Source organism: Cynocephalus volans, chromosome 1, assembly GCF_027409185.1.
Source record: "Cynocephalus volans isolate mCynVol1 chromosome 1, mCynVol1.pri, whole genome shotgun sequence".
Classification (NCBI taxonomy): domain Eukaryota; kingdom Metazoa; phylum Chordata; class Mammalia; order Dermoptera; family Cynocephalidae; genus Cynocephalus; species Cynocephalus volans.
Window position 1 is genome coordinate 105053908 of NC_084460.1, and position 25964 is coordinate 105079871.

The window sequence follows — 25964 nt, forward strand, 5'->3', positions numbered from 1 at the left end:
CTAGATCAGAGAAGGCATCAGAAACTCTTAAAAAGAAATCTTACAAATAGTACAGGCTCCCTTTCCCCCACAAAACTCACATTTCTATGAAGGGAGGAAATACTAAATCATATTTGAAAATGTGAATAAGATTGAAAACTGATGTTAAACAGCTACTGAACTTAAGGGCATGACACAAAAGGACCCATCTCTCTGGCCCAAGTTGGCAAAATGTTTTAGGTGTGAGGTAAAAAGATCAGTGGGCAAGAGTAGCAGTGCTGAGTGGGGTGAAATGTTAAACAGGGTACAGGTCCAGTATGTGACTGAGACCATAGGGTGAGGGGTCAAGCACTCATACCTCACAAAGGCCTCTGGACCAATCAGCCAGGGCAGGACCTGCTGCATCTTTTCTGTGCAAAGAGTGGTGCCAAATCTGGGTGGGATGGCGTCTAACCCTGGGTGGGATGGCGTCCACCTCTGCTTTCCTCAGTGAGTGGGCAGACAGGGCAGCCAGCTCAAGCCCTCAATCCTCATGCAGGTAGCCCTCCTGCTGTGGCTCAGCGCTCTTGTCCCTTTCTTCCTGTGTTTTCTGACATAGCTCTTCTGTCTTTGCTTCTGTCAACTGGGTTTCTTTCTGGGCGAGCTGGTGCAACTCCCGCACCTGCAGTTTCACCAACTGAATGTGATTCCTGGTGGTTATGGAAGCCTGATCTGCTCCAGTTTTATATGCAGCCTCTGCTGCCATCTCTGAAAGACCAGCTGCAGTCATCCAAGTGGTTTCCAGCTTCAAGTATTCTTGTTTTTAAGTTATCTCAGCTCTGGCTCCTATAATCACCTGCCACACTTCATCTTTCTCCTGATAATTCATTTTCCGAAGTAAACTGGTATATTGTCAGTACAGAGAGATTAAGGCATAAACAATCTTAGAATATGCAGTGATTGTTTCAACCAGTGCATATGTGGTCTGAGAGAGAAAGGTAGAGGTGCTGTTACCAAGGACACTGCCCTCAGCATTAATGCATCATTACTGACAGAATGAGGGTTCAATTTCTGTGAGATAGGAACTGTACACAAGGTTAGATCAAATCCAGTCACCACAGTTTTGTGCCATGGTCTTATCAGTTCTGAGAAACAGCGCTTTTTTAGTTAGCCATGACAGGAACACATTGTCTGTACCTGAAGAGGGAGGATATGTCTGCGACAGCTAACTCGTCAGAGCCGCTGTCCTGTGGAGCTAGTCACTTTTAATGAACATTTCATGTGTATTTGAAAAGGATATCTATTCTGCCATTGTTAGATATATATCATTAGGTTGTTTGCTAATAATGTTCAAATCGTCTATATCTTACTAATTATCCGTCTATTCGTTTTATCAGATTCTGAGAGAGGTATGTTAAAATATATAATCACTATAATTGTGGATTTTTCTATTTCAGCTTGTAGTTCTTTTGATTTTTGCTTTCTGTGTTTTGAAGCTATGTTAGCATACGTAGAAATTCAGATTATTATATCTTCTTGTTGGAATGATCTTTTATCCTTATAAAATATTTCATTTTACCTCTACTAATAGTTCTTGACTTAAAGTTTTCTTTCCTGACGATAATATGTTTATACCAGTTTTCTTTGGTAAGGCTTTGTATGCTGTGCCTTTTCACATCATTTCACTTTCAACCCTATTTCTTTATATGTAATGTACTCTTTTGAAGCAGCATACTTGAAGCTTAAAAAAATCCATATTTTTTAATTGGGTTACTTGTTTTTTTCTTGTAAAGTTGTTTCACTTCATGTATATTCTGGATATTAATCCTTTGTCATATGTATATTTTGGAAATATTTTCTCACACTCTGTTGGTGGTCTTTTAACTCTGTTAATTGTTTCTTTTACTGTGCAGAAGCTTTTTTTTTTTTTTAAGCTGAATTTTTATTTTATTTTTTTTATTTTTCGTTTTTTTTTTTTTAATTTTATTTTGTGGATATACAATGTGGTTGATTATTGTGGCCCATTACCAAAAACTCTCTCCCTCCTTCCTCTCCCCCCTCCTACCCAACAATGTCCTTTCTGTTTGCTTGTCGTATCAACTTCAAGGAATTGTAGTTGTTATGTCTTCTTCCCCCCCACCCCCGACTTTTTGTGTGTGTGTGTGAATTTATTTATTTATTTTTAGCTCCCACCAATAAGTGAGAACATGTGGTATTTCTCTTTCTGTGCCTGACTTGTTTCACTTAATATAATTCTCTCAAGATCCATCCATGTTGTTGCAAATGGCAGTATTTCATTCGTTTTTATAGCTGAGTAGTATTCCATCGTGTAGATGTATCACATTTTCCATATCCACTCATCCGATGATGGACATTTGGGCTGGTTCCAACTCTTGGCTATTGTAAAGAGTGCTGCGATGAACATTGGGGAACAGGTATAACTTCGACTTGATGATTTCCATTCCTCCAGGTATATTCCCAGCAGAGGGATAGCTGGGTCATATGGCAGATCTATCTGCAATTATTTGAGGAACCTCCATACCATTTTCCATAGAGGCTGCACCATTTTGCAGTCCCACCAACAATGAATGAGAGTTCCTTTTTCTCCACAACCTCACCAGCGTTTATCGTTCAGAGTCTTTTGGATTTTAGCCATCCTAACTGGGGTGAGATGGTATCTCAGGGTAGTTTTGATTTGCATTTCCCGGATGCTGAGTGATGTTGAGCATTTTTTCATATGTCTGTTGGCCATTTGTATATCTTCCTTAGAGAAAGGCCTACTTAGCTCTTTTGCCCATTTTTTAATTGGGTTGCTTGTTTTTTTGTTGTAAAGTTGTTTGAGTTCCTTGTATATTCTGGATATGAATCCTTTGTCAGATGTATATTTTGCAAATATTTTCTCCCACTCTGTTGGTTGTCTTTTAACTCTGTTATTTGTTTCTTTTGCTGTGCAGAAGCTCTTTAGTTTGATATAACCCCATTTGTTTACTTTTCCTTTGGTTGCATGTGCTTTTGGGGTCGTATTCAAGAAGTTTGTGTCCAGTCCTATTTCCTGAAGTGTCTCTCCTATGTTTTCTTTAAGAAGTTTTATTGTTTCAGGGTGTATGTTTAATTCTTTAATCCATTTTGAGTTGATTTTAGTATATGATGAGAGGTATGGGTCTAGTTTCATTCTCCTGCATATGGATATCCAGTTATCCCAGCACAATTTGCTGAAGAGGCAGTCTCTTCCCCAGTGTATAGGCTTGGTGCTTTTGTCAAAGATCAGATGCCTGTAGGTGTGTGGGTTGATTTCTGGATTCTCTATTCTATTCCATTGATCAGTGTGTCTGTTTTTATGCCACTACCATGCTGTTTTAGTTATTATAGCTTTGTAGTATAGTTTAAAGTCAGGTAGTGTTATGCCTCCAGCTTTATTTTTTTTGCTCAGCATTGCTTTGGCTATGCATGGTCTTTTGTTATTCCATGTAAATGTCTGGATAATTTTTTCCATTTCTGAGAAAAATGTCATTGGAATTTTGATGCGGATTGCATTGAATTTGTATATCACTTTTGGGTAGTATGGACATTTTCACGATGTTGATTCTTCCAATCCAAGACCATGCGATATCTTTCCATCTTCTTGTATCCTCTCTAATTTCTCTCAGCAGTGGTTTGGTAGTTCTCATTATAGAGATTTTTCACATCCTTGGTTAACTCAATTCCTAAGTATTTTATTTTTTTGGTGGCTATTGTAAATGGGAAAGCTTTCTTGATTTCTCTTTCTGCATGTTCATTATTGGAGAATAGAAATGCTACTGATTTTGTGTGTTGATTCTTTATCCCTCTACTTTGCTGAAATCATTTATCAACTCCAAGAGTTTTTTTGGAGAGACTTTAGGCTGCTCGATATATAGGATCATGTTATCTGCAAACAAGGACAGTTTGACTTCACCTTTTCCAGTCTGGATGCTCTTTATTTCCTTCTCTTCTCCGATTGCTCTGGCTAGTACTTCCAACACTATGTTGAATAGGAGTGGTGAGTGTAGACATCCTTGTCTAGTTCCTGTTCCTGTTCCCCATTCAGGATTATATTGGCAGTGGGTTTATCATATATGGCTTTAATTATGTTGAGATACTTTCCATCTATACCTAACTTATAGAGGGTTTTGTCATGAATGAATGTTGAATTTTATCAAATACTTTTTCAGTATCTATAGAGATGATCATATGGTCCTTGTGTTTGATTTTATTGATATGGTGTATCACATTTATTGATTTGTGTATGTTGAACCAACCTTGTATCCCTGGGGTGAATCCCACTTGATTGTGGTGTATAATTTTACGTATGTGCTGCTGTATTCTGTTAACTAGTATTTTATTGAGGATTTTTGCATCTAGGTTCATCAAGGATATTGGCCTATAGTTTTCTTTTTTAGTTGTATCTTTACCTACTTTTGGTATCAGGGTGATCTTTGCTTCATAGAATGAGATTGCGAGAATTGCCTCTGTTTCAGTCTTTTGGAATAGTCTGTGAAGAATTGGTGTCAGTTCCTCTTTGAATGTTTGGTAAAAATCTGCTGTGAATCCATCTGGTCCTGGGTTTTTCTTTGTTGGGAGCCTTCTGATAACAGCTTCAATCTCCTTTATTGTTATTGGTCTGTTCAGATTTTCAACATCTTCTTGGCTCAGTTTTGGAAGCTTGTGTGTGTCCAGAAATTTATCTATTTCCTCCAGATTTTCAAATTTGTTGGCATATAGTTGTTTATAATAGTCTCGAATGATTCCTCGTATTTCAGATGTATCAGTTGTAATATCACCGTTTTCATTTCTAATTTTTGTTATTTGGATCTTCTATCTTCTTTTTTTACTTAGCCATGCTAATGGTCTGTCAATTTTATTTATCTTTTAAAAAACCAACTTTTTGATTCATTGATCTTTTGTATTGTTTCTTGGGTTTCGATTTCATTAAGTTCTGGTCTGATCTTAATGATTTCTTTCCGTCTGCTAACTTTAGGTTTGGATTGTTCTTGTTTTTCTAGTTCTTTAAGGGAAAGTTTTAGGTTGTTCACTTGCCATCTTTCCATTCTTCTGAAGTAAGCATTTAATGCGATAAATTTCCCCCTTAGTACTGCTTTTGCAGTATCTCACAGGTTTTGGTATGATGTATCATTATTTTCATTAGTTTCAATAAATTTTTTGATTTCCTGCTTGATTTCTTCTTGGACCCATATGTCATTAAGTAGAATGCTGTTTAATTTCCATGTGTTTGTATAGTTTCCAGAGTTTCGTTTGTTATTGATTTCTAATTTTAATCCATTGTGGTCTGATAAAATACATGGGGTAATTCCAATTTGTTTGAATTTGTTGAGACTTGATTTGTGACCTAACATGTGCTCTATCCTGGAGAATGATCCATGTGCTGATGAGAAGAATGAGTATTCTAAGGTTGTTGGATGGAATGTTCTGTAGATATCTGCCAAGTCCAATTGGTCTAGAATGCTGTTTAGATCTTGTGTTTCTCTGCTGATTCTTTGCCTAGATGATCTGTCCAATATTGACAGTGGGGTGTTCAGGATCCCCTGCTATTATGGTATTAGTGTCTATTTCCTTCTTTAGGTCTAATAGAGTTTGCTTTATAAATCTGGCTGCTCTGATGTTGGGTGCGTATATATTTATGATTGTTATGTCTTCTTGATGGATCAATCCTTTTATCATTATGTAGTTGCCTTCATTATCTTTTTTTATGTTTTTAGTTTAAAGTCTATTTTGTCAGATATAAGAATAGCTACTCCAGCTTGTTTTTCATTTCTGTTTGCATGGTAAATCTTTTTCTATCCTTTCACTCTTAGTCTATGTGAGTCTTTATCGGTGAGGTGGGTCTCTTGATGGTGGCATATAGTTGGGTCCTCCTTTTTAATCCAGTCAGCCAGTCTGTGTCTTTTGATTGGGGAATTTAAACCTTTTACATTAAGAGTTGTTACTGAAAAGTGTTGATTTAATCCTAGCATTTTATTGATTTTTGTTTGGATGTCTTTTCTTCCTTTCTTTCTGATTTACTGTGTGTTTTCTGTATTTGTTGGTTCCTTAGGTTGTAGATAGGCTTTATTTGTTTGTTTTCATAGATGCCATTTTTATTATACTAGTGGATTTTGATTTTTCTTGGGTTTTTATGGCAGTGGTAGTTGTTTTTCAGGTACCAAACCCAGTACTCCCTGAGAATTTCTTGTAAGGGTGGTTGTGTGGTAGTGAACTCCTGCCGTTTTTGTTTGTCTGGGAAATATACTATTTGCCCTGTATTTCAGAAGGATAGCCTTGTGGGGTAGAGTATTCTTGGCTGGCAATCTCTGTCTTTTAGTATTTTGAATATATCATCCCATTCCTTTCTGGCTTTTAGGGTTTGTGATGAAAAGTCTGATGTTAGTCTGATTGGGGCTCCCTTATAGGTGATTTGATGCTTCTCTCTTGCAGCTTTTAAGATTCTCTCTTTGTCTTTGAGTTTTGCCAATTTGACTGTAACATGTCTTGGAGAACACCTTTCTGGGTTGAATAGGTTTGGGGATCTTTGCGCTTCCTGAATGTGAAGATCTGTGCGTTTTCCAATACCTGGGAAGTTTTCACCACTATTTTGTTGAATATATTTTCAATGCAATCTCCTATTTCCTCCCCCTCTGGAATACCCATGACTCGGATATTTGAGTACATAAGGTTTTCTGATATCTCTCTTAGATTTTCTTCAATGCTTTGAATTCTTTTTCCTTTTTTTTGTCTGCCTGTATTATTTCAAACAGCCCATCTTCAAGGTCAGAAGTTCTCTCTTCTGCTTCTGCGAGCCTGCTGGTTAAACTCTCTGTTGTGTTTTTTATTTCATTGAATGAATTCTTCAGCTCAGCGAGCTCTGCTACATTCTTTTTCAGGGCATTGGTTTCCTTGTACATTTCTTCTTTCAGGTCCTTTATACTTTTCCTCATTTCATCATGTTGTCTAGCTGAGTTTTCTTGTATCTCATTTAGTTTCCTTAGAATTTTCATTCAAAATTTCTTGTCAGACATTTCAAGGGCTTCTTGTTCTATAGGATCTAGAGCTTGAGAGTTATTACCGTTTGGTGGTGTACTTTCTTGATTTTTCATATTTCTGGTATCTTTCCTTTGATGTTTAGTCATTGTGGAAGGGGATTTCACAGTCCACTGGTTTGACACTATTGTCCCTCTAGGATGCTGCTGGGGCTGCCAATTTGGTATGGCTGCCTCAGTGTCTTCTCGGTTGGCCACTAGTGTCTTGGGTGTGTGGTCGCCTCAGATCTTGGGCCTCTCCAGGAGGCACCTCTCTGTTCAGCATGCACTCAGCTGGGCTGGGGATGGAGTTGGCTGCAGCAGCAAGGCCTACCTGCTGGGTCATGAGCCAGCAGTGTAGGGCGTGTGGTCTCTGCGGATCTTCCACTTCTCTGGCTGAACGTCTCCCTGCTCTGCGTGCACTCGGCCAGGCTGGGGATGGAGTTGGGTGGCGGCGGTGAGGCCTACCTGCTGGTTCGCGTGCCGGGGCGCTGCAGGGCATGTGATCTCTGCGGAGCTTCTGCCTCCCCTGCTTTCTTTGGATGCTTTTAAGTTTTCCCATTTGTCTTTGTTTTTTAGCAGTGTTAGTATAATATAGTTCAGATGGATATTAAAACCTTGCGCTTCTTGGGGGTAATTTTTCTTCAAAATCTATTGATTTTTTTCATTTTAAAAAATTTAGTCATATTTCTTGAAGTATTGCTTTTACCCTGTTTTCTCTCTTCTCTCTTTCCAAAATTAGATTTATGCAAAAATTTCCTACATCAAGGGGATGTGCTCACTTAGAGATCTTAGCCCCTTTCTAGACCATACACTGGGAACCCTCAAGCTGATTCCTTTCACTTAGTGGAAAAAAGGGCAATGAATGGTGGGAAGAGAAGGTGGGGCAGTGGATGCACAAGCTAGGAACCTCCATTTGTACCTTTGCCCAGGCAGGGCCCAACAAAAGTTACTGTTTGCCCTATACTTGTTCCAGCCCATTTTCTTTACCTTCTTCATTTCTTAACTCCTGTCTTAGATCTAGGCTCCATCGGTCAGGCTGTGTTCTGTTTTAACTCTAGACCAAGATTCTTAATCAGGAATTCCCAACATGCAAAAAGTTTGTGAAATTTAATGGAAAAACATTATATTTTTTATTTTCATGAACTTCTAAGTTTATCGTTTCCTTCAATTATGAATGTAGGCATCAAAACACAATAACATTAGGAATACCTGTAATTTTGTCACCAAAAGAAGTTTCAGATATTTTTATAATATATTAAAATTATTATAAATCTTAAAATGTCATTTATACTTACCACTACTTCAAACTACAGTATTCTGAAACAATTCTTATTTAATGTGTTAATAAAGAAGCATACTTATTGCTATGTAACTAAAAAAAATTCAGTAGTTTTATTTCAACATAATCTGTTTCTCTTTGTGATAGTATGCATTTTATTTGACATATTTAAAAACTTTATTCTGAGAAGCGGTCCATAGGCTTCAAACAGACAGGCCTGGGGTACAAACAGGGTTAAGAACCCTTGAGATACTGAGGTTGAGATCTTATCTCTCTTTTCTCCTACCATCCTCACTTATTTCAGGTAGGAACACCTCCCACTAGCCACAGTCCCATGGAATGTAAATTTTCCCTGGTTCTTGCCCAGAGTTTGGCAAGAACATCTCTGTTGGGTTTCTGACCTCCTTGCTAAGTTCTGTGATGCTCCAATGTGTAGCCTTGGACATTGTTTCATGTAGCCCTTGCTTTGAATTGGGTTCATTTCCCTCATATATATAACTTAGATAACTTAGACACATATCTGTTGCTGGAAGACACTGTTTCTTAGGAGCCACTAAATTCTGCAGTCCACAACCTGGTTTATTTAGGTTAATTGTCTTCTTTTCTAAGAGCTTTTACTATATAGCCCTACCAGAAGGACATATCTATGACTAAGTGATTCAGTGAGAATTGTGCTCCCTCATATCTTCCTACCATGGCTCATTTGAACATATGGTACTTTTACTTCATCCCTATTTTGACTTTATGGCTAAAATCTCTTACTACCCAAACTCTCTGATATAAACACTCTCAGTTATGCCCAGTTTCTGGCCTGCTCTTTTTTATTATCTTTTTTTCTCAGTTCCCATATCTAATTGGTTACCACCTTTTGCTAATTACAGCTTTGAATTCTCTTCTCTTCATCCTTGCTGCTACTGTCTTAGTTTAGACCCTTATCATATTTTGATTGGATTATTAGCTAAAAATGTAAGTGAATTATGGAAATGGTATAGTGGAGTAAGGTGGGATTTTCCTTAAGGACATAGGCTTTACCTATTTGAACTGAGAAGAGAGAATTTTCTCTTTTTTCTAGGACCAAATGGGTATTGGACATGAAATCAGAGGCATGGTCTTACCTGGAAATTCCAGTGGTGTGCTTCATAGAGCCCTGTCAAGAGCCAGGCATGGATTCAAGGTCAGATTTTGCCCTGTGATCTCTAAGAGCTTTTCTAGTGTAAGCTACATTCCATGTTGGATTTCCTTATCCTCAGGTTTTCCATAAAAATTTTAAAAAGTGTTATTCTGTTGTGGAATTGAGGGAAAACATTTTCTCTTCAAAGCCAGGATAAGGACATCAGCAGAATCTCCAGTGGAATTATCTTTGGCTGAACAGCTGTCTCCAAAGGAGCATTCCTGAAGAGGCAGTAGTACCACAGTGATGAGATGAAAGGACAGAGCAGAAGATATGGAGGCAATTATTCTGGAGCATGCCTGTGGCAACTTACTAGGAAACTCCCAGAACTTGTGCTGCAATGGCAAGAGCGTGAGACACACTTTCAATTTCCAGCTAGTAGGCCATGTCGTAATACCTTGGGTAAGAGTAATCTCTAACAATATGCACAGGTTAGTCAGGCTGGTGACATGTGAGTTATCTTTAGTGTATAATTTTGAATTACTTTAAATCTCTTACAAAATGGATATAAATTCATTTGACTCATAATCAGAGAAGAATTTATTTACAAATAATCCATCTCTTGCTAACTGGTACCTTAGTAAGGAAAAACATAGTCAATTCAAATCCTCTACTCTTCACCTTTTTGGAAAATGTGGAAGAATAAAAAACTAAATTATAACAAGTTATGAAGCACATCTATTTAAAAATGAGCTACACAGATGTTAGATTTGAACAATTTATCATTTTCTTTATGCCAGGAATTTTACTGAATCAATGGGACTACAGGCTTTCTTTTACAAACTCATTAAAAGAGCATCATCATTTTCTTAAAGTCATTTCTTATGTTATTGTAAATTATATTTTTTTAAACTTTTAAAATTGAGATAGAATTCACATACCATAAAATCCACCATTTAAAAATGTAATTCAGTGGTTTTAGTATATTCACAAAGTTACGCAGACATTACTACTGATTCCAGGACACATTTATCACCCCCAAAAGAAACCCAGTACTCATTAGCAGTCACTTCCTATTATCTCCTCCCCCAATCCCCTGGCAAGCACTAATCTACTTTCTTTTTCTATGGATTTGCCTATTCTGTACATTTCATGTAAATGAAATCATACAACACATGACCTTTTGCATCTGGCTTTTTTTCCACTAAGGGTAATATTTTCTGTTTTCATTCATATTGTAGTATATATAAGTTCTTCATTCTTTTTCATGTCTGAATAAAATTTTATTTTATGGCTGTACCACATTTTGTTTATCTATTCATTAGATGGTGGGATTTGAGTTTCCGCTTTTTGGCTATTATGAATAGCGCTGCTGTGAACAATTCTGTACAATTTTTGTATTAATGTATTTTTTTCAATTCTCTTGGATATATACTTAGGAGAGGAATTGCTGGATCATATGCTAACTCTATATCTAACTTTTTGAGGGACTGTCCAACTGTTTTCCACAGTGACTGCACCATTTTACGTTTTCACCAGCAATGTATGAAGGTTCTAATTTCTCTGCATCCTTACTAACACTTGTTATTTTCCATTTTTTTCTTTCAATCACCTGCAGGGTGTGAAGTGGTATCCCACTGTGGTTTTGATTTGCATTTCCTTAATGACTAAAAATGCTGAGCATTTTTTCATGTGCTTAATTGGTCATTTGTATTTTATTTTTGTAGAAATATCTGTTCACATCCTTTGCTTATGATGGAATTTGAATGTGTTGTCCCCTCCAAAACTCATGTGGAAATTTGATCTCCAATGTGGCAGTGTTGGAAACTGATTGAGTCATGGGGGTGGATCCCTCATGAATGGATTAATGCTCTCCCTGGGGCAGGGGGGATTAATGAGTGAGTTCTCACTCTATTAGTTCCCGCGAGAGCTTGTTGTTTAAAAAGACCCTGGCACCTTCTCTCTCTCTTGCTTCCTCTTGCCATGTGATCTGCTTGTACCCGCCAGCTGCCTGCCACTTTCCGCCATGAGCAGAAACAGTCTGAGGCCCATGCCAGATGCAGCTATCCCAAATCGTAAGCCAAATAAACCTCTTTTCCTTATAAATTACCCAGTCTCAGGTATTTCTGTTATAGCAACACAAAATGGACTAAAACAGCTTATAAGAAATTGGGTTTTCTTTTTTATTGTTGAGCTGTAAGAGTTCTTTTTTATTCTGATTACTACACCCTTATCAGATATATGATTTGCAAATATTTTCTCCCATTCAGTGGTTATCTTTTCACTTTGTTGATGGTATCTTTTGAAGCACAAATTCTTTAAATTTTGAGGAAGTCCAACTTTTTATTTTTTTCCTTTGGTTGCTTGTGCTTTTGGTGTCATATTTAAGAAATCAAGGTCATGAAGATTTACACCTGTGTTTGCTTTGGTAAACATACTCTTACTTCTTATGTTTAGGTCTTTGATCCATACTGATTCCAAGCAACATTTGTTGAAAAGACTGTTTTTTCCCCCCGTAAGATTGTCTTGACATTCTTGTAGAAATCAATTGACCATAAATGTATGAATTTATATCTGGGCTATCAATTCTATTCCATTGATCTATATGTCTCTTTTTATGCCAGTATCACATTATCTTGACTACTGTAACTGTAATAGATTTTGAAATTGGGAAGTGTGGGTCTTACAACTTTTGGTTTTCATTATCTTGACTACTGTAACTGTAATAGATTTTGAAATTGGGAAGTGTGGGTCTTACAACTTTTTGTTTTATCTCAAGTATGGGGGGGCAGGGGCAGTGCTATTCAGGGCCTCTTGCAATTTCCTTGAATTTTAGAATCAGTTTGTCCATTTATGTTAAAAAGTTATTTGGAATTTTGATAGGGATTGTAGAATCTATAGATAAATGAGGAGTATTGACATCTCAACAATATTACATCATCGAATCCGTGAACATGGAATGTCTTTCCATTTATTTAGGTCTTTTTAAATTTCTCTCAACAATGTTTTGTAGTTTTCAGTGTAAATGTCTTGCTTCTCTTTGGTTAAATTAATTCCTAAGTATTTTATTCTTTTTGATGTTGTAAATGGAATTGCTTTCTTAAATTAATTTTTGTATTGTTCATTGCTGGTATATAGAAATATAAATGATTTTTTGTATATTGATCTTGAATCCTGCAAACTTGCTGAACTTATTCATAATCTTTAATAGTTTTTTAGTGTGTGCATGTTCCTTAGAATTTTCTGTATATAATATTGTGTCATCTGTGAATAGACATAGCTTTACTTCTTCCTTTCTAATATGGATGCCTTTTATTTGTTTTTCTTGACTGCCATGCAAGAACCTCCAGTCCAATGTTGACAAAAGTGGTAAAAGTGGACTTCATTGTCTTATTCCTGATCTTAATACTCATTAAGTATGAGGTAGCTGTGGGTTTTTTGTAGTGCGGTTTATCAGGTTGAGGAAATTCCTTTCTTTTTCTAGTTTGTTGAGTGTTTTTATCATGAAAGAGTATTAGATTTTGTCAAATGCATTTTCTGTATACATTGAGATGATCATGTATATTTTCCCTTTTATTCTATTAATATCATATATTATATTAATTAATTTTCGTATGTTTAAACAACCTTTCATTCCTGGGATAAATGCTGGCCTTATAGAACAAATTGGGGTAGTGTTTCTTTCTGTTGTTTTTTTGGGCAGACTTTATGAAAGCCTGGTGTTCATTCTTCTTAAAATATTTAATTGGATTCACCAATGAAGCCATTTGGTTCTGGGCTTTTCTTTATGGGAAGATTTAAAAATTTCAAACTCAATCTCTTTTGCTCTTACAGGTCCATTCATATTTTCTGTTTCTTCTGAGTCAGTCTTGGCAGTTTGTTTCTTTCTACAAATTTTCCCATCTCGTCTCGGTTATCTAAATTTCTCATATACAGTTGTTCATAGTATTACCTTATAATCCTTTTTATTTCTGTTATGTTAGTAGTAATTGTCCTTCTTTTATGCTTGCTTTTAATAATTTGAGCATTCTGTCTCTTTTTTCTTGGCCAGTCTAGCTAAACATTTGTCAATTTTGTTGATATTTTTAAGGAAGCAACTTTCGGCTTCATTGACTTTTCCTATTGTTTTTCTATTCTCTATTTTATTTATCTCAACTTCCGTCTTTATTATTTTCTTCCTCTGCTTTCTTTGGGTTGAGTTTGCTCCTCTGTTTCTAGTTTCTGAAGGTGAAAAGTTAGGTTATTGATTTGGAACTTTCTTTTTTTAATATAGGCATTTACAGCTACAAGTTTACCTAAGTCCTGCTTTGCTGAATTCCACAAGTTTTGATATATTGTGTTTTTATTTTCAGTAATTTCAAAGTATATTATAATTTCCTTTTTGATTTTTCTTTTGACCCATTGGTTATTTTGGACTGTGCTTGACATATGTTCTACATATTTGTGATCCCCAATTTCCTTCTGTTATTGATTTCTAGTTTCATTCCATTGTCATCAAATAACATATTTTCTGTTGCTTTTCCTCACACGGATTTGTCACCTTTCTTCCCCTGGGTGATGGAGATGCAAAAAGGATTACTCAAAGCCCATTTCTTCTGAGCAGTGAGACACCCCAAAGGGGTTAACTTCCTGAAACCCTCAAGAGAGAGGCATTCCTCCTTTGGGAAATTAACCATGAACTGGGGTTCTCTCCCCCTATTTATTCTCCAGAACAGGAAGTTATAGAAAAGGAACATAAGTGGAGTTATGGCTAAGTATAGTTTCACAATAGAGGCTGGTAACATCAGCGATATAACAAAGTGACATTCCATAATGCAATTTGCAAAAGGTTAAGTCGATCCACCAAGAAAAGCTTGTTCTTAGCAAATACTGTGTTTTCCTACAGCAGTTTCCTCAGTATTTTTACATAACAATAAAGCAACCTTTTAAAAAGATATTCATCAGTAGGTTAACCTGCTCTCAAGGACGTCTGTCTTGAACTATTGTTAACATCTTAATTTGTAACACTTTAATTTTGATTAATACCAACTTAATTTTAATAGTATATAAAACCCTTGCTCCTATTTAGGTCCACTCCCCACCTCCGATACTATTATTGTCACAAATTACATATTCATACATCGTGTACTCACCAAGTTAGAGTTATAATTATTGCATTATGCAGTTGTCATTTAAATTAGATAGAAAAAAACAGAGTCACAAACACAAAATACATTTATACTGCCTTTGATATTTACCTATGTAGTTACCTTTATTGGTGCTTTTTATTTTGTGTTACTATTTAGTGTTCTTTAATTTCAGCCTGAAAGACTCCCTTTAGTATTTCTTGTGGGGCAGATCTTTTAGAGAAGAACTATCTTAGGTTTTTACTATCTGGGAATGTCTTAATTTCTCTTTCATTTTCGAAGGGTGGTTTTGCTGGCTATAGAATTCTTGATTGACAGTTTTGGTTTTCTTTTTTTTTTCACCTTTATTGAGGTATAATTAACAAATGAAAATTGTATATATTCAAAGTACACAATGTGATATTTAACATATGCATACATTGTGAAATGGTTACTACACTTGAGGTAATTAATGTATCTGTCACCTCAGATAGATATCTTTTTAAAAAACTTTCTTTTCCAGAACTTGCCTTCTGGCCTCCATACTTTCTGAAAAGAAATTAGCTATTAATCTTACTGAAGATTCCTTGTATGTGATGAGTAGCTTCTCTCTTGCTTGTTGATAAAGACAAGCCTTTCAAATAGGACTTCTAGGAAACAATGAGACAGATCAAATAAAGACTTCTCTTAGGGAATAAGACTTTGAAAGAGCTCCAGGTCTGTTCTGCTCCCTTTGGTAAGGGGAATGTGAACTGTTGTTTTTTTATAGCTTCTGAAAAGCTGGGGAGTGGGAAATGGGACTGGCATAAATTAGAAGCTCACCGTTGTTACCAAGATCTGGAAGTTTTTCTTGACTAAATGTTCCCTAGGTTGCTGCAAGCCCTTGGTTAATTTTGAGAGTTCTAAAAAAGTTGATTCTGAGATTTTTGCCAGTTTTTGCATTGTTTTTATGGAGAAATAAATTTTCAGAGGTCCTTACTCTACCATTTTTGCCGACATGATAGCCTTTTAAAAAATTTAGTTTTTCAATTGTTTGTTTCTAGTATATAGAAAAAATAAATAAAAGAACCTTAGAGATAAATTTACCAAAATGGGTGCAAAACCTGAGATTAAAAACTGTCAAGAGAGATTAAAGAAGTTCTAAAAATAAATGGAGATATATACTCTCCTTTCAGAATGTCTCTTCTCCTACTCCAAACACATTTTTCCATGGGAAGATACCATCCTCTTTCTGACCACAGGGCTATACCATCTATAATAAATTTGCTAATATATTTTAGAGAATTTTTATGTCAGTATTCATGAGGGATTTTTATTCTTTATTTGCAATTTATTTAATTTTTAATTTTTTTTATTGATTATACATATTCATGGGGAAAGAGCTGACTGTTAGCAACTGTGCCCAAATTATGGTGAGCAAAGCAATGCTATCAGCATGCCCACCACCTCAAATTGCAAATATTCCCCATGTCTCCCACCCAACCTCTCCCCATTGTCCCTCTCCCACTCACCCCTAACCCCTATTCTGGCAGCCCTAGGTCTGTTTTCTCCCTCTGCAAGTTCGACACATCACTGTGGTCTTTCTTTCCTTTCTTCTTTCTCTCTTAACTCCCACATATGAATGAGGACATGTGGTATTTTTCCCTCTGTTCCAGGCTGATTTTACTAACATAATTTTCTCCAAGCTCATCCATGTTCCTGCAAATGGCAAAATTTCATTCTTTTTTTATGGCTGAGTAGTATTCCATTGTGTACATATACCACATTTTCCTTATCTAGTCATCCGTTGATGGACATTTAGGTTGGTTCCATATCTTGGCTATTGTAAATAGAGTTATTTGCAATATTTCTGTCTGCTTTTGGTATCATGTAATGCTCACCTGCTAAAAACAGTTGAGTTTTTTTTCCTGCTTTCTGAAATATTTATGTAAGAATGGTATTGTTTCTTTCAAAATATTTGACAGAATTCACCAGTAAAGCCATCTGGGCTTGAAGTTTTCTGTGAGGGAATATGTTTTTGATGACAAATTTAATTTATTGAATTTATTTAAAAAGTAAATTTATATTTTCTGTGAGCTATTTAAATTTTCTGTGTTATTATGTGTTGATTTTGATAATATGTGTTTTTCAAAGAACTTGTCCATTTATCTCTGTTTTCACATTTTTTGGCCTCTATTTATAATTTTTTATTCTTTTATTATTATGAGGTAACTCTTTGGATCACTACTCTTTCATTCCTGATATTGTTAATTTTTATCCTCTCTCTTTTTAATCAATTTCATATTTCTTTTCAAAGAACCAGCTTTATTTTCATTGACTTTTCATTACTGCTTGTACATTTTGTGTTTTTTGATTTCTGCTTTTATGTATAGTACTTATTTTTTAAATTTTTTATTTTTTAGTTGACATGTAATTGTACATATTTATGGGGAACAGAGTAATATTTCAATGCATGTATGCACTGTGTGATGATCAAGTCAGGCTAATTAGCATCTTCATCATGGCAAACATTTATCATTTCTTTGTGATGAGAACATTTGAACTCCTCTCTTCTAGCCATTTGAAAATTATACGATAAATTATTGTTAATTATAGACACCTTGCACTGCTATCAAATACTAGAACTTATTCTTTCTTGCTTGCTATAACTCTGTATCCATTAACCAATCTCTCCCTATTCCACTTCCCCCTTCCCTTTCCCACTCTCTAGTAACCACAGTTCTACTCTCTACTTCTATGAGCTCACTTTTTTTAGCTACTACATATTAGTGAGGACATGCAACATTTATTTCTGTGCCTGACTTATTTCACTTAACATAATGTCTTCCAGGCTCGTCCATGTTGCTGTGAATGACAGGATCTCATTCTTCCTTTATGGCTGAGTAGTATTTCATTGTGTATACATACCACATTTTCCTTATCCATTCATCTGTCGATAAACACTTAGGATTGATTTCATATTTTGGCTATTGTAAATAGAGCTGCAATAAACATGGGGGTGCAGGTATCTCTTTGACATACTTATTTCCTTTGGACAAATACCTAGCAGTGGAATTGCTGGATAGATGCTAGTTATATTTTTAGTTTTTTGAGGAACCTCCATACTGTTTTCTGTATGGCTGTACTAATTTGCATTCCAACAAACAATGTATGTGAGTTCCTTTTTCTCTGCATCCTCCCTAGCATTTTCTGTTATTTTTTTTTTTTTTTAACAATAGCCGTTCTAACTGGAGTTAGAGTTGTGGTTTTGATTAGTGATGTTAAGCATTTTTTTCTTTTTCATATACCCGTTGGCCATTTGTATATCTTTTTTTGAGAAATGTTTATTCAGGTCATTTGCCTGTTTGTTAATCAAATTATTTGTTTTTTGCTACTGGGTTGTTTGAAATTATAGTTTCATTCTTCTGTGTATATGGATAACCAGTTTTCACAGCACCATGTATTGAAGAGGCTGTCTTTTCCACAATGTATGTTCTTAGTGTCTTTGTTAAATATCAGTAAGCTGTAGATATATGGCTTTATTTCTGGGTTCTTTATTCTGTTCCATTGGTCCATGCATCTGTTTTTAATGTCATACCATGCTGTTTTGATTCCTATAGCTTTTTAGTATATTTTGAAGTCAGGTAGCCTGATGCTTCTAGCTTTGTTCTTTTTGCTTGGGATTACCCTTGGCTATTTTGAGTCTTTTGTGGTTCCATATTAATGTTAGGGTTGTTTTTTCTATTTCTGTGAAGAATCTTAGTGGTATTTTGATAGGGATTGCATTGAATCTGCAGATTGCTGTGGGCAGTATTGTCATTTTGACAATATAAATTTTTCCAATCCATGAATATGGGATATCTTTCTATGTTTTGTGTCCTCTTTAATTTCTTTCATTGGTGTTTTGTAGTTTTTATTGCAGAGATCTTTCACCTCCTTGGCTAAATTTATTTCTAGATATTTTATTCTTTTGTAGCCATTGGAAATGGGCTTGATTTCTTGAGTTCTTTTTCAGCTGGTTTATTTTTGGTGTGTAGAAGTGCTGTTGATTTTTCTATGTTGATTTTCTATCCTGAAACTTTATTGAATTTGTTTATCAGTTCAAAGAGTTTTTTTGGAGTCCTTAGAATTTTCTGTGTATAAGGTCATGTCATCTGCAAACAGGGACAATTTGACTTCCTCTTTTCCAGTTTGGATGCCCTTTATTTCTTTCTATTGCCTAATTGCTCTGTCTAGGACTTCTAGTACTATGTTGAATAACAGTAATGAAAGTGGGCATCCTTGTCTTGTTCCTGTTTTTACAGGAAAAGCTTTGAACTTTTTCCTGTTCAGTATGGTGTTTGCTGTGAATCTGTTATATATGGCCTTTACTGTGTTGAGATACATTCCTTCTGTACCTAATTTGTTGAGAGTTTTTTATCATGAAGGAATGTTGAGTTTTATCAAATGCTTTTTCTGTGTCTATTGATGTGATTATGTGGTTTTTGTTCTTCATTATGTTGGTGTGATATATCACATTTATTGATTTGTGTATGTTGAACCATTTTTGCATTCCCAAAATAAATTTCACTTGATGATGGTGTCTAATCGTTATAGTATTTCTTTTCTTCTACTTCTTTGTGTTTCCTTTGCTCTTCTTTTTATAACTTCTTAGGTGTAAAATAGTTAATTTTAGACTTTTTTTCTATTATCTAATGTTATATATTTTTCTCTAAGCCTGTTTTATAATTTTTTATATATTCTGTATTTATTATAATTTGGCATATAATAATAATAATTTAAAAAATCTTATTTCTCTTTTAATTTCTTTATTGACCCATGGGCTATTTAGAAATGTGTTGTTTAATTTTCAAATATTTAATGATTTTTCATATATCTTTTTATTATTCATTTCTAATTTAATTCTCTACACACAGTGAACATGCTCATCTGATGTCAATTTTAAAGGTATATTGGAACTTATTTTATGTCCCACAATATGGTCTATCTTGATGAATATTCCATGTGCAGTTTGCAACAATATTTATTCTACATTTTCTAGTGCAGTGTTTTGTAGATGTCATTTAGGTCAAGTTGGTGAATCGTGTTTTTCAAGTCTTTTATATACTTACTGATTTTTCTGGGTACTGGTTTTTATCAATTATGGAAAAAGTGTTATATCTACAACTATTATATTTTTCTATTTCTTTTTTCAGTTTAATCAGATTTTACTTCATGTATTTTGAAGCTCTGCTATTAATTTACACATTTAAAATCACGTTTCATGATGAATTGCCACACTTAGGAAGTACTTCCCTCTATCTCTGATAATATTTATTTTTCTAAAGTCTACTTTGTCTGGCATTCATGTAGCTGCTTCTGCTTTTTTATGATTAGGGTTTGTATGGTTTTCAAATTTCTTCAAATGCTTTTTATGCCTGTTTTCTTTATCTCTTCTAATCTGGCAATCTAGAGAATTATAAAAATAGTGGTCCTAATTTTGAATCATCCCTGTGTTCTTTGGTTTATGTCTAATTAATTATGAAATATTATTCCTCTAATAAACTTTTGTATTCAAATGTGCTAATATATTGTTTTGGATTAGAAAGTTTTCTATATTTTTAAAATAACATAGGAATTATCTCTTACTTGAAGATTTTGTAAAATTAACAAGTAAAGCTCTCTGGGCCTGTTTTTTTTTTTGTTTGTTTTTTTTCTTTTTAAAAAATTTTATTTTTCGGTTGGGGAAAACTGGGAATGTAGATGTTTGAATATCACTTTAATTTATTCTATTAGTTTATTTGCTTCTTCCCAAGTCACTTTTAGTAATTTTCCTTATACAACAAATTCAGCCATTTCATCTAGATTTTTTTAATATCTTACATTAGTGTTGAATATCACAGCAGTTTTTAGACTACGCAAACCCTTGCAGATATATGACAAGTTTCCTAAGAGTCCATAGGCCCTAACTGTTGTATAAAATTAGCATTGCTTTTATCCTCTCAGAATCTTGTTATGGTATATTGTTCTAAAGTGTCAAAATCCCAATGTATCAAACAGAAGAAAAATATGAATATTGGGCTCAGCAAATTCTCCTTTAATCAGAACATATTTTTAAAATTGTTTTCTTTGGTTCTCTGAATACTCTCTCTTTCCTCCAGGGACAATTTCTTCCTGTGCTTCTTGTGATTTTTCTCGTTTATGCTGCAGGTTTTTCCTCAAATACTGTTAGTTTTTTCCTGCCCACTCATGCTTGAGAACAAAGGAAAATGAAGGCTGACTAGGAACTTTGTGCAAAGGGACCAGCGGCTGTGCTGAAAGACCCCAAATGAAAGGATTAAGGAAGCATCACTATTGAGTACCATCACCCACACTAAATGCCCTGGCTTTCCCTCATAGGTTGTTAAATTTTTTTAGAAGATTTTGGCGAAGAAATAGTGGCACTGTTTGTGGCATATAGGCATTTAATGAATCTCATGACTGTCCCTGAATTGAGTCCCATTCTCATTTCTACTTTACAATATCTGCTGCTTCCAAATCCTAAGCCTCTCCACAATTCTGTTTGTTTTGCAGTAGTTTTTTTTTTTTTTTTTTTTTTTTGTAATTTTGGTAGCCAAAGTTCTCCCACTTATTCTTAATTTATACATAATTGTAACAGTTTCATTTATCTCATAAATTCATAGAATATAAGAGCCATTATTTAGAAATGAGGAGAGATACTACTGCAGGCAACATATTGACAAGAATGATGAGTGTCAACTAATAAACTGGTGTCCAAAAAGTAAAACAAAAATACCTATTGAATTTAGGCACAAGAACTCAAAACACAGCTGTTGAAGGCTAACATGTAGAAAAAATACAGTTCTAGATTGTTCCGAAGGCTCTGAGAGCTTCACCATTGCACGCCATTGCATTTCCGATAACATGCTGATCATTAGCATGACCTGGAAAGAAAATTCTGCAATTCCTGAGTCCCATACCATACCCTCCCCAAAGGCTGTTCTGGGGGTGAGATACAAAAATCTGTGCTTTGAAAAAAGTTCTTCAGGAGATTCTGAAGATCAGCTAGATTGGGAACCACTGTCATAATTGATATTAGTAATAAAACATCAAGAAAAGGTTAATTATTTTCTGCTTAAGAAGGCAAAGAAGCATAGAATACATCAGGGTAAAGTTTTTCTTTATTTACTATTTTAAATGTTTTAATAACCTAAAATAGTTAATTCATAATTTAAAATCTTGTTACTTAGGAGAGAAACTTTTAACTATCTGGAAAACATTGATTTTGAGTAAATGATTTTCCTAAAGGTTTCAGAAAGCTGAGATTTTACCACTTTCAGTCTAGTCCTGGAACCTCAGCAGATATTAATCAGATAAGCTTCCTTGATTATGCATAGTTCTCACTTTTTTGAACTTCTTCCACTGGGTTCAGGCCTGGACGACAATATTGAATAGTCCTGTCAGTTGGTGATCATTATTGATGAAAATCAAATGACTGTATGTGTGTTTGTCTATTTCTGTGCTCTATTCATTGATGGATATATACTCCTTATAAAAACACAGCACTGTCTTGGTTACTGTAGCTTTATAAAAAACATTAAAGTCAGGTGGTGTGAGTTCTCCAATTTTGTTGTCCTTTTTTGAAATTTCTTTGGATATTCTTAATCATTTGCAGTTTTAGAATCAACTTATAAATTTCAAAAAAATTCTGGTGGGATTATGATTATGGTTGCAGTGACTTTATAGTACAATCTGAAAACCATTGATATTTGACAATGTGGAGTCTTCCAGTTAATTTAAGTCATCTTAAATTTCAGCACTTTTTGTAGTTTACAGTGTAGAGGAATTGAATGTTTCTGTTAAAATCATTCTAATGTATTATATGTTTTTTAAAAAACCATGTTATAAATGCATCAACAAATATGCTCTTAGTATATAGAAATATGGTTGTTTTGTATATTGATCTTATATCTTGTAACCTTACTAAATTTACTTATTAGTTTTAGGAGTTGTTTGGCAAATTCCTTATGATTTTCTATATAAACAACTATGTCATCTGTAAATAGAGACTGTTTAAATTCTTCCTTTCAGATCTCTATGTCTTTTATTTCTTTGCCTTACTGAACTGATTAGGAGGACCTCTAGTACAATATATAATATAGATGATGAGAGTGAGCACCTTCCTATGTTCCCAATTGTAATATAAAGTTGTTTTCCATTAAGTATGATGTTAACTTTAGTTTTGGGTAGATATCTTTTATGAGATTGAGGATGTTCCTTTTTATTCTTAACCTGGAGAGTTTTAAAAAATTATTATTATAAATAAGTATTGAATTTTGATGAATGCTTTTTCCACATCTATTGGGATGAGTGTATAGTTTTATCCTTTATTTTCTTGCTATGATGAATTACATTAATATATATATATTTAATGTTAAACCAACCTTGCATTCCTGGGAAAAATCCTTCTTGGTCATAACATACTGTCTTTGTCAGGATTATTAGCTATTTCTGAATTAAACTTGTTCATATTTTGTTAAAGATTTTTTGGATTTATGATTATGAGAGGTTTTAATTTGTAGTTTTTTTTTTTTTTTCATGTTATGTTTTTTTTTTTTTCCTCCTAAAAGCACTGTTTTTATTTATACAGAGTCCTAACTACTTTGGCAAGCAGTAGAAGGAGTGGGAGAGATTCCTTTTTCGGTCCAGGGGCCTCTGTCATGTTGTTTTGTTGTTACTAAACACACACACAAGTGGCATCATGGGTTTGGTAAACTAATGACAATGTTTGTCTTCCTCTGTTAGAGCAACAAGGTGAGCACCAATCTCTGCTTCTGTAAGAATCCCGAATTTGGAATTTTTAACTATAACTACTCCAACTTCTATTTCTGAAGGTTTGAAATCTATTGATAGAAGAGTAGACAGGCAAGTAATTGTAGTTTCCACTGTCCAAATGTCCAATCAAATTTCTTCTTCACTTTTTTCTCAAGGAAGCTGGTTGATTCAGATTTAAACAAACAGATTTAAATAAATTGAGTAACCTGCAGGATCACACTTGTACACCTGAGGGCTGTGTTCTTCATCTGTACCAATTAAAATCATACAACAACCAAGAAGCCTCATTTCAGCATTCTCTGTGTTGACCTGAGAGATATCAGCAAATCTTTTAAACAGCATTTCCACAAAAATCTCATAGCCATACTTGTTTTTCCAATTAGCTGCGTCATAGCATGCCCTCTGAACCTGGGATCTGCTGTCAGCTTTCATTCCTGTCATCACACAGCTAGTGTTTTCAGTTATCTTGAATAAGTGCGTCACTGTGCTGGAATCCAATAATTTGTCAGGTACTTTCTTCTGTGTGACCATTACTTCACAGTCTTTCCCTCTGACAGCTACTGATGTACGGCTACCCTGGTTAATGGCCTTAAAAGCATATTCTACTTGGTAGAGCCAGCCCTTGGGTAAAAAATTGGTGATGTGGCAGTCAAAACCAGCACTCGAACCACGGGACATGTTAGCTTTTACTACTTCAAGCACAGTCTCTCCATGTTATGTCTTTATTGGATTTTAGTATTGAGAGCTGTATTGCCCTCAAAAAATTAATTGGGATGGATCCCTCCTCCTGTTTTCAGAAAGATTATGGGGAATACTCGTATTGTTTTTTCCTTAAATGTTTAGTAGAATTCACCAGGAATGCCATCCATGCCTGGAGGTTCTTTATGGGAAGGTTTTTTAATAACAAATTAAATTTCTTTAGTAGATAGAATACTATACAGTTATTTGGATTCACCCAGAATCAGTTTTGGTAAGTTGTGTTTTTCAAATAACTTTTTTATTTATATAAGTTGTCAAATTTGTTGGTCTAACATTTTTTAGAATATTTACTTATTATCATTTTAATAGCTATAAGATCTGTAGTAACATACACTCTTATTCTTATATTGGCAATTTGTATTCTCTTTTCCCATGATCAATTTATCTATGTGTTCTAAAAATGTTTTGTTGGTCATTTCCAAGAAGCAACTTTTAGCTAGCTTAATTTTCCCTATTGAGTGTCTATTTTCTTTGATTGATTTATTTCTGTTTTTATCTTTTTGTTTCCTTTTACTTTGGGTTCACTTTGCTTTCATTTTTCTAGATTCTTAAAAAGAAACATTAAATTATTGATTTTATACCCTTCTTTTCTAATACAAGTCCGTGTTTAGATTTATTAATCAACCTCTAAGTCCTGCTTTATATTATATACACCCCCTCAAAATATTGATACATGTTTTTCATTATCACTCAGTTCAAAATATTTTATAATTTTCTTTGTGATTACTTCTTTGATATATTAACTATTTATAAGAATGCTGTTTAATTTATAAATATTTGGTGGATTTTTTAGATGTATTATTGATTTCAATTTAATTTTGTTCTAATCAGAGAATATACTCTATGTAATTTCAATCCTTTTAAATTTATTGAGACATTTTTATGGCTCATTCTGTAATCTGTATTGGTGAACTATCATGCAAACCTGAAAAGAGTATATGTTCTGTAGTTGTTTAGTTCTACAAATATATCAATATAAAATGTTAATTGATATCAATATTTTACATCAAGATGGTAATAGTATTGTTCAGATATTTTAGTCTTTACAGATTTCGTTCTAGTTGTTCTAGAAAAAAATGGCTGAGAGAAAGTTGTTAAAATTTCCAACTATGATTGTGATATTACCTAGTTTTTCTTTTAATTTTGTCATTTTTTGCTCTCTATATTTGGGAGCTCTGTTATTAGGATCATACACATTTATGATGTTAAATCTTCCTGATGGATTGACTTTTAATATTGTGAAATATCTCTTTTTATCTCTGATAACATTCTTTCTATTGAAGTATAATATATTTGACATAAATATAGCCACTGCAACTTAATTTTGATTAATGTTTGTATGCTGTATCATTTTTATTTGTTTACTTTCAACCTGTGTGTTTAAAAACATCTTTTTTTTTTTAAAGATGGTTGGTAAGGGGATCTTAACCCTTGACTTGGTGTTGTCAGCACCACACTCTTCCAAATGAGCCACGGGCTGACCCTAAGAGCATCTTTTGGAGTCAGCATAAAGTTGCATTTTATTGTTTTACTAATTCTGATACTCTTTGTCCTTGAATTGGAATATTTTTCTTTAACATCCAGTGTAATTATTTATATGGCTTGATTTATATTTTTCTTTTTACAGTTTGTTTTCTGTTGTGTCTTTCTGTTTTTTCCCATTTCTCTTTTCCTGCTTAGTTTTGGATTAATTGAATATTCTATGTATAATTCCATTTTAATTTATCTATTGGCTTTTATTTTTATTTTTTATTTATTTATATATATTTTTTTTATCTATCTATTGGCTTTTAAACTATACCTCTATATTAGTCCATTTCTGTTGCTTATAACAATATACACAGAACTGGGTGATTTATAAAGAAAATGAAATTTGTTGCTTACAGTTTCTGAGACTGGGAAGTCCAGAGTCCATCTGGTGGTGG

General features: G+C 34.3%; 2 pseudogenes; both read right to left on the reverse strand.

The window, feature by feature from the left end:
- Positions 1–502: 502 nt before the first annotated feature.
- LOC134383770 (diablo IAP-binding mitochondrial protein-like) lies at positions 503–21359 on the reverse strand (annotated as a pseudogene).
- Positions 21360–23220: 1861 nt separating this feature from the next.
- LOC134383832 (proteasome subunit alpha type-6-like) lies at positions 23221–23958 on the reverse strand (annotated as a pseudogene).
- Positions 23959–25964: the final 2006 nt, after the last annotated feature.